Here is a 15,515-nt window from a genome sequence, read left to right as displayed (position 1 = left end):
GAAGCCCAGAAGAAGGTATTCAAATTATTAACTCTTGGTTTTGCGCTTGATTTAAGTGTCTGTTTAGAAACAATTTATCTCGTTTTTGCTGAAAGTACTGTAGGTAAAAGTTAAACAAAATAAATAGGTAACTCACGTGGGACCCACAAATAGTAGGAAAAATGAGCAATAAGTTGGCTTATAAGTGCAGCCCAAATGGGCACCCTATTGGTGTGATAAAATCATAATTTCTGTTTAAATAAATTTCCCTATAAATACAAAAAAATTATGTTTAGATGTTGTGGATGGTATCTCTTAATTGATTTCTTATCATATGAATATGATCACTAACAAGAAATAAAATTATTTGTTATTTCAAAAGATTTGAACATGTGCAAAATAGAAAAGAAAGTCTTTTAATGGCAACAAGAAGAAATTTTTGGTTGAACTTTTAATTTTGTACTCTCTGCCAAAGTATGGTTTTGGACATCTATTTGGTCTAACTCAAACTCTACTTTGGGACCTTGGGTTTAGAAAGTCAGACAATCTTGGCATTATATTCATACAACTCCATAGGGTGGGTCTACTAGTTCCTTAAACTCATGATTTCTCACCATAAAGTCTTGAGGACATCTTTATCCATTAGTGCATGAGAGGTTGTACATATTTGAGATTTGGTTATGTGCTCATGAGTTTTGGACACCTTGTTAGCCAAAAAAGAAAGGACTTTACACCCTCACAAAAATTCATAGGTTTATTACGTAAATGGGTTACAAAGTAAAGGGGTTACATACTTAATCTCTAAAAAAAGTATGTTTTAAAAATCAATATCAATTTTTGACATTGATTAAACCCCAAACTATGCTGAAAATCTTTCCATGCACTTATAGAGACAAAGTTATTGCCCTTAGGTTTGATGAATAGAGTTCTTGTCCCTCAATTCCACCAGGGAAAAAAATGTATTACACATGACAAATAAATTCAGTTAACTAGATTTTTCTTTCTTCATAAGCCATGGCCCGATGCCCTTGTAACGAAGAGGCTTCGAGAATTCTACTTAAATACCATCTAATTCACATTGGGTAACCCTTGTAAAAATCATTTGTTGTTTAGTAGACCTTTTGATATGTGTAATATTAATTTTTTGAATTTTAATCTTCCATGTTTCTGTTGTCAAGGATTTGAGCCTCATGGTGAAGTATGGTCCACCCCCCTTATGAGCACACGCGTCCTCGTGTATGGGGCCCACACTTCTAGTTGTTGCCTTGCAATCGCAATCACAATCTTAGCTATACTATTCATAGTGAAGTATAGTCCACCCCCCTTATGAGCACACGAGTCCTTGCGTGTGGGGCCCACACTTCTAGCCATTGACTTTCAATCGCAATCTTAGCTATACTATTTATGTTATATTGTATCATAAATTGCTTAATTTCCCATACATTTCACATGTCATCTAATAGGGTAGACTATATGTGGTCACATGCTAACATATCTATGCATTCAGTTGTCATCACATAGTATAGATTATATGTTATTCTCACATGTTCAAGCATCTCACATGCTCATGCATTCATATATTATATGGTCTTCCTAGCCCCTATGTTTATGCATTCTACATGTCAGACCTTATGTTGATTGTACATGTTCAAATAAAAAGGATTTCCTACAAGAAAATCAATTTGTCAAATGACATTCTTCTCAAACTTTATAAATATTTAACCATTGTATCCATTTGTTGTCTCTTTGTATCTTTTTGCTTGAGAAAAATATGTTGAAGGGAAAAAGTGCAAACCAAACTTTTTATGCTACGGTTTGAATGAGGTTGGTTGTATTTAATTTAAGAATGCAATTTACTTTCCTAGCTAGTGCCACACAATCACATTTGTAGCTATACTCTTTAATTTTATTTTCTAGCATAAATTGTTAACATGCCCATGCATTTCACATGTCATCTCCTTGGGTAGACTATATGTACTCACATTCTCACATATTCATGCATCTATTTGCAATCACTCAGGATAGATTATATTCTATGCTCACACATTTGTGCACCTCACATGCCTATCCTTTCATATATTATACGTTCTCATTTAGGACTAATTATATTCTATGCTCATTTGCTCGCATGACCATGCTTTAAGGTTTAGGGTTTCAAGTTTTATGCTTTAGGCTATAGGGTTCAGTGTTTGGGGTCTAAGATGTGTTAAGAGTTTGGGGTTTTAGATACACATATCCAGTCAATTTACATACCAATGCATTTGTATATCATAGGTTCTCAATTTCCATATGTTTATGCATTCTACTTGTCATCCCATAGGTTGATTGTACATGTTCACATGCTTCTAAAATTTGTCAAATGTCAAGTTCTAATAATATCCATTTGTGAGCAAGTAATCTTTATATCCCTTTGTTGTCTCTATATGTCTCTTTGTTTGAGAAAAATGTGTCAAAAGGAAAAAGTGCTAATCGAACTTGTTATGCTATGCTTTGGAATGAGGTTCGTTGTATTTAATTCAAGAGTGCAATTTACTTTCTTAGCCATTGCCATGCAATCACATGCTTAGCTATACTCTTTAATGTTATTTTCTAGCATAAATTGCTCAAAGGCCCATGCATTTCACTTGTCATCTCACATTTTCAAATATCCTTGGATTCATTTGTCATTACTTAGGATAGATTATATTCTATGCTCAAATGTTCATGCACCTCACATGCTCATGCATTTATATATCATGCATTTTTCCTTGCCCCTATGTTTATGCATTCTACATGTCAGCCCTTAGGTTGATTGTACATGTTCACATAAAAAAGATTTCCTACAAGGACAAAAAAATTTTCAAATCAAATTCTTCTCACAGCTTATAAACATTTAACCATAGTATCCCTATGTTGTCTCTTTATGTCTTTTTACATAAGAAAAATATGTTGAAGGGAAAAAGTGCAAACCGGACATGTTATGATATGCTTTCGAATGAGGTTGGTTGTATTTAGAATGCAATTTTCTTTCCTAGACATTGTCATGCTTATCTATACTCTAATGTTATTTTCTATCATAAATTGTTCACATGCCTAGACATTTCATATGTCATCTCATAGAATAGACTATATGTGCTCACATGCTTACATATCCATGCATTCATTTATCATCACTTAGGATAGATTATATTTTATGCTCACATGCTCATGCATTCATGTATCATATGTTCTAAGTTGCCCCTTTATTTATGCATTCTAGATCTCAGCCCTTAGGTTGATTGTATATGTTCACTTAAGCTTTTAACCATTGTATCCCTTTGTTATCTCTATGTCTTTTTGTATGAGAAAAATGCGTTGATGGCAAAAAGTGAAAAATGAACTTGTTATGCTATGAATGAGTTTGTTGTATTTAATTCAACAATGCAATTTACTTTCCTAACCAATGCCACACAATCACATGCATAGACTCTATAATGTTATTTTCTAGCATAAATTGCTCAAACGCCCATGCATTTCACATGTCATCTCATAGGGTAGACTATATGTGGTCACATGTTCACATATCCATGCATTCAATTGTCATCATTTAGGATAGATTATATTCTGTGCTCATATGCTCTTGCACCTCACATGCTCTTGCATTCATATATCATACGTTCTTCCTTGCCCCTATGTTTATGCATTCTACATGTCATCACTTAGTTTATGTTCAAATAAGAAGGATTTCCTACAAGAACAATAAAATTGTCAAATAACATTCTTCCCATACTTTATAAACATTTAACCATTGTATCCCTTTGTTGTCTCTTTTTGTCTTTTTGCATGAGAAAAATAAGTTGACGGGAAAAAGTGCAAACCAAACTTGTTATGCTATACTTTGGAATGAGGTTGGTTGTATTTAATTCAAGAATGCAATTTACTTTCCTGTCATGCAATCACATGCATAGTTATACTCTTTAATTTTATTTTCTAGCATAAATTGCTAACATGTCCTTGCATCAATCACAATAGATTATATTCTATGCTCACATGTTCATGCACCTCACATGCTCATTTGCATGCCCATATATCAAGAAAATTATATTTGGCCCTCTAACATATTTTTTGGCTTGTTAAGCAAATAAAAATTTTCCCAACCCTGCACCAAATAATATATAACCCAAACTATAACAAAAAGAAGATAAAATTGGCCCAAACAACCTATTTCTTGGCTTGTTAAGAAAATATCCCGCTCCACGCCATTATGCCAATGATGTCTATCTGCATCTTGTTCTTCTTTCCAGGTATCTGTGAATTGAATTTAGTGGTATGTCTTTTTCACAATCTCAAATCTTTTCACCCTCTGACTCTCTTTCTCTCTTTAATGCATTTAAGTTTTTTTTATTTATTTATTTTATTTTTAAAAATACATTTACCTATAAGTGAGTTGTAGGGACAGATGCCCTCATCTAATTAACATCTTCAAAGGACAGGCTGCAAAGGTGGAGCCACAACCGCAAAACATGTAGCATATCTCATCATTCTCTTTTTAGAAAGTTAGACTCGCTTAGACTAGTTAATGTTTGACCCTTAAGTTGATTAGATTAGTAACTCAAGAAAAACTGACTTGTTTATTATAACTAGTTAATAACAGGCTATAAAGGTGGAGCCACAACCGCAAAACATGTATGTCTCATTATTCTCTTTTTAGAGAGTTAGACTCGCTTAGACTAGTTAATGTTTGACCCTTAAATTGATTAGATTAGTAACTCAAGAAAAAACTAACTTGTTTATTATAACTAGTTAATAACAAGCTATAAAGGTGGAGCCACAACTGCAAAACATGTAGCATATCTCATTATTCTCTTTTTAGAAAGTTGGACTTGCTTAGACTAGTAAATGTTTGACCCTTAAATTGATTAGATTAGTAACTCAAGAAAAAACTGACTTGTTTATTATAACTAGTTAATAACAGGCTATAAAGGTGGAGCCACAACAACACTACGACACTGTTTAGTATCTTGTTCGTGACATTGTGATTATGTGTTGATTTTTAATTTATTATTATCTTGTTTTATTTATTTATTTATTTATTTTTAATAAATTTAGCAACTATAATTAGTTTATATAGTTCTTAAAAATAGGATTTATAATAAAATTGAAGATGATTTTCAGACAAATTGCATAACATTTTGTAATGATTTTTGACATTAAAAGAATGACTTCTCTTTTAATAAATAATTGTGTTGCAAAGTATTTAAAAATAGTTATTTTGTGTCCTTTTTGTTGTTGGCATTTTGTTAGTACTAAATGAATGTTAATTTAGATTTTTATGAAAATTAATTGTTTTTACTTTGCCCCCCTTGATTTTACTTCTAGCTCTGTCCCTGGTTATTGCCTTTGCTAAGCATATTTATTACTGCGAGGAGCTCTATATATCAATCTTAAAATACTATATGAGTGAAATTTAAGGTTGTAGATAGTTTTTTAGGAAGAGCAGATCTTTGAAATGAATTTAGAAACTACTCTCGTATTAATGGTATTATCTGGTTCAAAAGGTGAAATAAAAGGCAAAACTCTAGCAAGAAGTTACTGCTATTTCCTTAGTCATTCTAACTAGCATAGGAACATCAAGTGCTTAATGGTCCATTTGGTTGGGTGGAAAAGAGGGAGGATGGAAAATGGAAGAAGGAAAATGGGATTTTTCCAATGTTTGGTTTGGTAGAAATGAGAAAGGATGGAAAATGGGGTAGGAGGATTTTCCACCTAGGCCCACCAAAATCCATCCTCCCAACTGAACACCCATAATTTTGGTAACTCCCAAGAATATTAAATTCTTAACTTAAATTGTTGCCAACTGAACACAGCCTAAAGAGAAACTAGAGGAATGATTATCTATGACCAAAATAATCAGGGATTATCTTTATTTGAATAAGTTAAGATGCTTATCAAGTCAAGAAATTAGAAGCTTCTGTAACAAGGGAGAGTCTAAAGTGCAGCCTAGTGCCATAAAAGGGGAAATCATATCCACTGGAGACTACAGACCTTAGCAGAGACATTGGAAAATTATTCAAAATACCAAACTCCTCAAGCCTTCATAACTCTATCCACATAAGGTTAAATGATTAAATAAAATTGATGAGAAATTCTTATTATGAGACCCCACTATTGCTCAATACTAAAAACCAAGAAAGCATGCATAGTGTGAGATCTAACTAGAGCCCAAAACATGAAACCATTTAAACATTGATCACCCTTCCCGTTTTTATTTGAGATTGCTACTTATAGGGAGGCATTTGTGGCTGATATGGAGCTTACTGGGGATCAGCTCCTAGCTTTATTTGCAGGGACCTTGTTTGATTGGTCTTGTGCATGGGGCTTTACTTCTAGGGAATCAATTCAGCTATTTTTAGATTCCCTCTCCAGTACATATTTTTTGTTTTCTTTTCTGTTAGCAATTCAAAGTTCAATAAAGACATCCTTATAAAATGCTTTCAATCACCACTGGGTTAAGAAATTCATGTCTGCATCTATTTAGGGGGCTGACCCAAAAGGAAAAAAACTCATGATGAAATTGGAAACCACTACAAGGCCAAATTCCAAAAATGGCTTCTAAATATCAGAGCTTTGAAAAGAGGAAGCTGATATCTTAAAATAACCTGACCACACAGGCCATATGTCATATATCTAACCAATGAATTATAATAACAATGGTAGCTCTTAAGTTGCACCAAGGAAAATTTAATGGCCATACCATTACATATTATGCATTTTCATGTGAATCAAACCATGTTGATTACTGATTAGTTTTTCTAGCGGTACTGGTAGTTTCATGTGAAAAATATACTTTTAATTGCATTCTCCATGTGGAATTTGTTGCTTATGTACAGCTTCATAAACATTTAAGTATGGAGGGTTATCTATATCATAAATTCAGCGCAGGTAAGTAGTTTAATTATTAGTTTCTTAGAAGATTTGTGTTTAATTTGAAGTTGTAATTTAATTCCATAGTTTAAATCATATATTGTGTAGTCAAGTATAATCTTTTCTGATATGTGAAGTCATTTTTCATTTTACTGAAGTTACAAGTTTTTTAGTGAAACTGAAGGACAACTGGACTGAACTAAGTGCGAAGAAAGAAACTGTCCGTTATTTTGATTTTTACTTCTGGTTCTTGAGCAAAAGTGCAAAGAAATATAAATTATTAATTAAATACTGATTATTCTGTAAGAAACACTAATATCTACCCTTATGTTGTAGTTCACCACATATCATTTCTTACGGTCGCTAAATATCTTTCATGTATGTGGTCTATTTTTTAATCTCAACAAAAGTTTCTTATATATATGTGTGTGTGTGTGTGTGTGACAGTGTGTGTTTCACGTGTATAGGGAGAGGCAATTTTCAGAATAGCAGTGTGAGGAAGGACAATATAGTAAGTTAACACACATCTGAAACGTATTAACAAAATAGCATCTCAAGTTTTAGAAACTCGAGTTCCATTTTAAAACTCTCAAACACTCGCTGGACAGCAAATTCCAGAAAATGCCACATAGATCTCGAGTCTGTAAGACTCAAGTTCCACAAAACAGCAAAGACCCAGCAGAACGTCGTTGAAGAAAACCCAGTAGAAGAAAAACAAAGAAACCCAAAGAAAAACAGAGAAACCCAGCAGAAGATGATGAAGAAGAAAACCCAGTAGAAGAAAATCAAAAACCCAGTAGAAGAAAAACAAAGAAACCCAAAGAAAAACAGAGAAACCCAGCAGAAGATGATGAAGAAGAAGAAGAAACTCATAACGATCTGACGACGGAAGAAACAAGAAACAAAGATACGAACTAATCGACAGAAGCAAAAGATGATGAAGAAACCCGAACTAATCGAAAATCAAACAAGAATCGAAGATGATGAAGAAGAAGAAGAAACCCATAACGATCTGACGACGGAGGCTGGAGGAGATGGGACTGATTTTGGTAATAATTCTGGGTTGCTTCAGATCCATAATTTTGTGTGTTATTGCTACATTCTTGGAGAAATGGGTTGCCTCCGTTTGAGATCCACTGAAAATACAGGGGAAGATGAAGAAGACGACGAAGGCTGAGCTGAAAGGGAAAAATGTTAGAACTCGAGTTCCACATGGAATTTTGTTCACTTCAACTTCCACCGCTTGGGTCTTGAGTTTTTAAAACTCGAGTTCAACCATTAATCTCGAGTTTTTAAAACTCGAGATACCAGTTTCCCACTTTCTTTTGCAACAGGACAACTAACGATATTCTTAGAAAATTAAAGTTAAATGGAAAAAAAATTCTGTATAGGGAACTAGGATACTTTGGAGGTCTGACCAAAAGTAAAAGGTTTGTATATGCAAAAGGTAACTAACTTTTCCTATAGTAATTCTGTGATTGAGGATGCTGGAGTTTCTTTAATTATCAACAATTAGAATTCCTTTGTCATGGATATGGAAAAACTTGATAAAATTCAAAACATGGCGAAGGACAAGTTCTGTTTAACAAAAAAATATAGACCAGCCAAGAAATAGAGGAAATATATATATTTTTTTGGTAAAAGAAACAGGAGATATATTACATTTACATTTCCGCTTGATTAACCTGTCTTTGTGGGGCACAAAGCTTTTGATGAGCAAATATTTTCATTAATCAATGTAAAGTATTCTTACAGTTACATGAGTAGAAGATACTGAACAAGCCTAGCAATCAAATTAAAACCTGGAAAAGCTCATTCCTTTGCTATCACGTTCTAGTCTCGTTCTTGAGTGGGGGTTTCTGGCACAGAATTGGGTTCAACACTTCAACTCTCATAGTAGCCCCCCCCCCCCCTCTCCTCCTCTTTTGATTGCCCCTCACCTCTTCCATGAGGATGATCCATTAGATTCATTGCAAGCACAAGATCAGATTGATGTGGTTGCTAACAAATTGATGACTTCTATCAAAGTCCTGATAACAGCCTCCACCTGCTTCCATCAACCCCACAGATTTTGAAACTATAACGGAACAATTTAATGCCAATTTTTATGGAAGAGGTAATCTTTATATTATTCTCATTGAGTATAGACTATGGATATTGCAGGTAATCAACTATGCCGTTTTACAATCTGACTAATTTTTCTATAGGTCGCTACAATTGCTAATTAACAGTCATTCATTTTTTGTAGAAGTTTTAGATCCTTTTTTTTAGGTGAGACTATATTTCTTAAAAAAAAAAAAAGGTAAGTTTTCTTCAATTGTTCAAATCCGTTGACATCTAATAGACTTAGAAAAGAATCAATTAGTGGTCACATGAGAGTAATAGTGGATCATACTAAAATTTGCTCATTGTGCCTAAGTTAGGCACGAACGAAAAAATATATAATAAAATAATTCCAATAAGTTTTTGTAAAGAAAAGAATATGCATCAAGATGTGCAGCATTCTAAGGCGGGTTGGCTATATACTATTGTAACATCTTCATGTTGTAGAACTTTTAGAAGTCAACATTGTCATTGTAACCTTGCCCAATCTACATCTGCTCTCTCTCTCTCTCCCCCCCTTGCCCCCGCTCAGTTGATTTTTTTAAGTTGTTGAATTGATTCTGGTATGTCTTCTTGTACACAGTTATCTCATGTTCAACAATTTTTGGCTACTAATGATGCACAGAATAAAGCTGCAGAGGCTTGGGCTTGTGTCAATAACTTGTAAAACGTTTACATGGAAGTCAACGCAGTTTCCTCAAATTCACTTGGTGTTGGAGATGCATTGCAAAATGTGGGCAGTCTTTGGCAATTCAAGGTAAGTCTGTATATAATATGGTTCCAGTTACTATTTATTAATGATCTCGCTAAAACATTGCCATGATTAGAGTATGTTTACTTGATACTTGTTCCATGTCATTGTTCCTTTAAGATATTTTACTAAAAAATAGATATTTTTGTCTGTTATTGTAGATTTGATTCCCTTATTGTTAGACATTTTCAATATTCTGTTCTCAGTTAGTTTAAAGTGGAAAATTGTGTATTTCTTTAGAAGAAGAGTTTTATTGTTAGATCTTTTTACACACTTATTGAGGCACTTGTGCTTAAAGCGAACTGTTTGTAGGTTTTAGGTATGTCAAAACTGAAGAAGAAATTTATGTTTGTTTTTATTTTTTCCATCTCATTTTTTCCTGGTATGATAAGAAACTTGATTTTAGACATACATGGTTCACATTTGATTTCTACAAGCATAATGGTTAATGGGCTTGAGATTTTGAAATCCAGATTTTCTTGTTGATTTTTCAGAACAAAATAATCAATGTCTTTCATATATATACATATTTGGATAGGTTATATAAGTTTTATTGTAAAAATAATACTTCATGCAAAGATTAAGGCATGCATCTTTGTATTGTGATTATTTATAAGTGATATGTAGTTAAGGGAAATTACTTCTAGGTTTCCAGCTTTGTAAACATAATATCAATGGGCATGAGATTTTACAATCAAAATTTCCCTATGGTTTTCTTTGTTCTAATGCATTCAATGCATTCATCTCTTTAGTATCCTAGTTAGTTAATGTGAAAAAATTGTCTGTAAAGTTGGGGAACCACTTCCAGGCTACTTGCTGCATATTGTCAGAATCCTTTTTGGATGACTTAGTGTGAAAAAGATGGAAGAGGTTAATAAAACTCATCAATATTGTCATCCCAATTGGCACATTGTTATGGTCATTTGTGTGGATCCTTCAGAGGTGATAACTTTATGTTGAGCCTTGTATTTTATCGTGTAACTTTATGTATTATATTGGATAACATTATTGTGAAATAGATGGAATAGATGGAAGATGATAATAGAACTCATCAATATTGTTCAATTTGTTGAAGTAGATAAAGTAGGTTTTGAACATGTAACAGAGTTAGATAAGAATTAATTAGTCGTCACATGAGAGAGATAGATAAGAATCAATGAGTGGTCACCACATGAGAGTAATAGTTGATCATACTAAGGTTTGCTCATTGTGCCTAAGTCAAGCATGAATGAAAAAATCTATAATAAAATATTTCTAATAAGTTTCTATAAAAAAAAGAATATGCATCGAGATATCTTTTTTTGTTTATTTCTTGTTGGGGTTTCTTGAAAGTTGAAACTCTGTCCCTCTCTGCTTTTTGAAACCCCAAAAGGAATAACAAGAAATAAGGGTATTTTTATACCTATGGCTACCAAGACAATACTCTCTGCTTTTTGAAACCCCAAAAGGAATAACAAGAAATAAGGGTATTTTTATACCTATGGCTACCAAGACAATACTAATGTGGCTGTGGCTGTGGCTGCGGCACAGAAGCACCCAAACCCTCCTGCTAAGACCGTTGATACTCCCCTGTTCTCAAAAGGTAGATTTGGGTTTGTCAAGAATATGGGTTTTTCTTTATTTTTTGTGACTTTTCTTTAATTATATGTTGATGATTATTGAATGTATTTAGACAATCTGTTTGTTGGAAGGTTTCTTAGAGGATAAATGGGTTGTTTTGGGGTCTGGGTTTGTCTATTTTTTATGGGTTATTGAGTTCTTGTATTGGGTTTTTGTTTCTGAGTTTGCATGGATATTGGGTTCATGACCTGTGCCTTCTATTTGTAAAAGGGTTACTTAGAATGCTAGATGGGGTTTTTTAGGGTATTGCCTTTTTGTTTATTTTTGAATCTCTGAGAATATAGAAGTTGAAAACTTGTATGTTTGAATTGGATTTTTTTATTTTTATTTTTATTTTTATGGGGTTTGTAGGGTTTCTAATTCAGTTTCCTTTGTTATTGTCTTATGAAACATGTTGCAGTCTGAACTGATGGCCTTAATGGTAAGAACTTTGTGACTTACTTTATATTTTTATTTTTTATAGTCCTGGATGTTTTAAAACCTAAGTTTGTCTATAAATTGAGATTGGTTTTTCTTTTGTTATTGAGAAATAATATAAGGTTTTTAAAAAATTTAGATCTTTTTAGTTCCTTGCTTTCTAATCAACCAAACAGCAAGTTATTCTGGTGATCTAGGGTTTGTATTATTTTTTATTTTTTATTTTTTTGTTTTAAAACCTAAATTACAGATGAGTGGAGAATCTGGCATATATCTGCCTTCCCCGAGGAAGACATTATATTCTGCTGGAATGGGACTATTGCTGGAAGCAAAGATGCTGTGTTTGAAGGAATAGAATACAATATCTCTCTTTATTTTCCAAATGACTTACTAAATATGTGTTGTTTGAGTATTTGTGTGCATGTGCTTATCTCTTCTTATATGTGTTATTTGTTGCTTTAATGCTCATAGAAGCTGCAGGATGAGGGTTTTGTTTTGTTTTTTTAATTTATATCAATTGGTTCTTCTACTTTCTACCCTAAATCAAAACCTTTTTTTGTTTAGTAGACCTACAAATATGTGTAATATTTAATTTTTGAATTTTAATCTTCCTTGTTTATGTTGTCTAGGAATTGAGCCTCATGGTGAAGTTTGGTCTTCGCCCATGCACTTTGAAGTGCAAATTGTTTAAAATTTTGTTAGAGCAAGGAAATGATGGGTTGAAATTTCTGAGTTGGCAAAGTCATTGCCAGTTAGTTACTAGAATATTGAGTTCACTTGTTAGGTTAGGAGAGAATGGATGTTGACCATGTTGCTGTTTATCATTCTCACTATCATCATTACTTTGAAGGATGATAAATTAGTGTTCTGGTGACTTATATTAGTAATGATTTTTTTTAAAGATTGAATCTTGCCAGTACAACTGAAGAACTGGAGTCTTTAATATGTTCATCTCTTTCAAGTCTTTCAAGTGATATTACTTTATTTGAAACCACAGTTGTTGAACCCAAATCCAATTTGAAAAGATGATGATATGGTAAGAAGCAAGAAGAATGTCCTTGAATAATCATATTCATTTTGGTTTCACCAAAGACCTTAAGTAATGTAGAAACATTCACTGTTGAACAGATTTATAGTACGAAGGGATGCAGATCTTTCATTAATAGGTCCTTGCTGTGAAAAAAAACAAAACAAAAGCACTTCAAAATTACCTCTACTCTGATACCAGATCCGGCAAGAAGAAGATCAGTTAGAGCCACTAATGCATTCAACTTTTCTTCTATGCTTAAATCTGAATATTCACTGTCCATCAATCCAAACAACCATACTTCTCCTGGATGGCTTTCATCAATTTCATTGTGTACAATCAGTATGTTATTTCGACTATTATGACAGTTGATATACTTGAATTTTCTTAAATTGGAATTTCCTGATTTACAACCGAATGATCGTTGTCACTACATGGACCACAGTCATCAGGGTCATCATCGACACTTCTAGAGTCCTCAGCGTCAGATTGAAATTCTTAAACCTCCTTTGCAACAGAACTAAAACAAAGATGAAAGGCAGATGATGAAATCATTTCATCATCAATTTACTGGGTCTTCCCTTACGCTGTTGTTGACAGGTTTATAAGTAGTGCACAATATAAGTGTCTTTACATTAATCACATAGTATTTCAATTTCCACTCAATCTATTGATTTTTGTGTGTTTAACTGTAGCTATGATTTTAAAATGGATTTGGTAATGCTGGATAATTCAAGGAACTTTCACTTTCATGATTATTTCAATTGATGATTGTAGCTTATTTAGCTATTTTCTATATAGGATCCAACACAAGCTATTACTGAATGCGTACCTAACATCCATCTTTATGGTTCTGGAGCTAAATTAAAGAGTATGGGGTTCCTATTGTCTCATTCAACTTGGAAAGGCCTGATGGTTCTTGGTTTGGATACTGTGAAGTGGAAAAACTGTCATCCTTATGCTTCTTTGTTGGTGCAGTTGGTGGTCTGGCTCAAGCAGTGAGAAGCTGCAGGGTTGAGGGCTAGCTTGAACAGACTGATTGCTGAAGTACAGCGTTTGAATAAACTATGTGCAGAGAGGAAAGAAGTGAAGATTCTTTAAAAAAGAAATGGAAGAAGATTGAAGAGTTTGATGCCTGCAGATCTGAACTTGAAATCATATATACACTCTTCTTAAAGCTAACATGGTAAGAAATCTCAACTTTACTGTTTGGAGGCATTGTTAGGGCATATTTTGTTGTTTCGTAGAAATTGGGCAGTCTTATTTATTTTGTATATCATTGAGAAATTTAATAAAGCTAGGCACACAACAAAAATTCACAAATTAGCCTACTACCTCACACATGGGCCCACCGCAATTTAAATTATAAATTTTTTTAAGGGTACCTCTTTGCATGGATTTTAGGCTTTGGATTTAGATGTTTGAAAAATCCATGGATTTTTTTTTTTTTTTTGTATAAACTTTCTTGTTAATCCAAAGAAAGCAAATGAACATTAGAAATTCCCAAATTAGAACTTTGAGTAAAATTCCATTTCAAAATTCCTCATTCAGGCAAAACATTAACTTGACAACCAAAAACAAACAGGGAACATTTTTTTAGTTTGTCTTTCATATATAGCCAGGGGGCTCACAATAGCTATCTGGCTTTTACATTCATTTTTCCATTGGTGTTTAGTATCTTATTCATCAATTCATTTATGTCTTGCGGCAATATATTTATATAAAAATATGGATTCAATTTTGCATTTTTGGCTTTTTTTTTTTTAGTTAAGCAACATAATTCCAACAGTGTGTAGCTTAGTTATTTGTCATAAATGATTTTCTGGTAATTTCATTAATCTTGTAGGATGCCGCTGCATTCTGGAATCAGCAGCCATTAGCTGCAAAGGAGTATGCATCCAGCACTATAATTCCAACTTACTTAGTTGTTGTGGAAATTTCCAATGGTGCAAAAGTTCTTATTGATAAAGAAGTTTCTGGTTTCTATCGAAGTCTTGATAATAGCATCTCCATACTTCCATCAACCCCAAAGGTTTTTGAAACTAAAATGGAATAATTCAATGCTAATTTTTATGGAGGAGGTAATTTGTATATTATTCTCATTATGGCCTACGGATATTTTTGGTAGTCAACTATGCCATATTATAACCTGACTAATTTTTCTATAGGTAACTACAATTGCTAATTAGCAGTCATTGATTTTTGAAGTAGTTTTAGATCCTTTGTTTTGTTTTGTTTTTTTGTTTTTTTAGGTGAGACTCAATTGTTCAAATTTGTTGAAGTAGAGAAGAGTAGGTTTTGAACATGTAACAAAGTTAGAGAAGAATCAATTATTTGTCACATGAGAGTAATAGTGGATCATACTAAGGTTTGCTCATTGTGCCTAAAGTCAGACATGAACGAAAAAATTTATAATAAAATAATTCTAATAAATTTTTGTAAAGAAAATAATATGCATCAAGTGGTGAAGCATTCTAAGGCAGGGTTGTCTTTGGTGTCATGATTCTAAGCCATGCCCAATGGTAGTGATAAATTGGAATTGCTAATACTGCCTCACTGTTCACATGTCAAAAGTTGCATTCTTTTCTTTGCATATAAACTTATGCTGATGAATAATCGGTGTGAGAAATTATTATTTTTCCCTGAACTCATGTAACTGCTGAACATCCTAAACTAGAGAGAGATTCATTTAATTTGAAATTGGTGATGGATTGCCATTGTCATGGTCCTCATGGC

General features: G+C 33.1%; 2 long non-coding RNA genes across 2 annotated transcripts; both read left to right on the top strand.

Annotated features, from left to right (window-relative positions):
- Positions 1–9,337: 9,337 nt before the first annotated feature.
- On the top strand, positions 9,338–12,443 carry LOC142634007 (uncharacterized). The gene is made up of 3 exons (XR_012844023.1): positions 9,338–9,721; positions 11,736–11,756; positions 12,003–12,443. It is a non-coding gene; the product is annotated as an uncharacterized LOC142634007 (long non-coding RNA).
- Positions 12,444–12,499: 56 nt separating this feature from the next.
- LOC142633309 (uncharacterized) lies at positions 12,500–15,097 on the top strand. The gene is made up of 3 exons (XR_012843868.1): positions 12,500–13,650; positions 13,758–13,965; positions 14,626–15,097. It is a non-coding gene; the product is annotated as an uncharacterized LOC142633309 (long non-coding RNA).
- Positions 15,098–15,515: the final 418 nt, after the last annotated feature.

The sequence above is a fragment of the Castanea sativa genome, chromosome 5, assembly GCF_040712315.1.
Source record: "Castanea sativa cultivar Marrone di Chiusa Pesio chromosome 5, ASM4071231v1".
Lineage (NCBI taxonomy): Eukaryota > Viridiplantae > Streptophyta > Magnoliopsida > Fagales > Fagaceae > Castanea > Castanea sativa.
The sequence above is the reverse complement of the archived record's forward strand: the minus strand, read 5'-3'. Positions and strand labels throughout refer to the sequence as shown.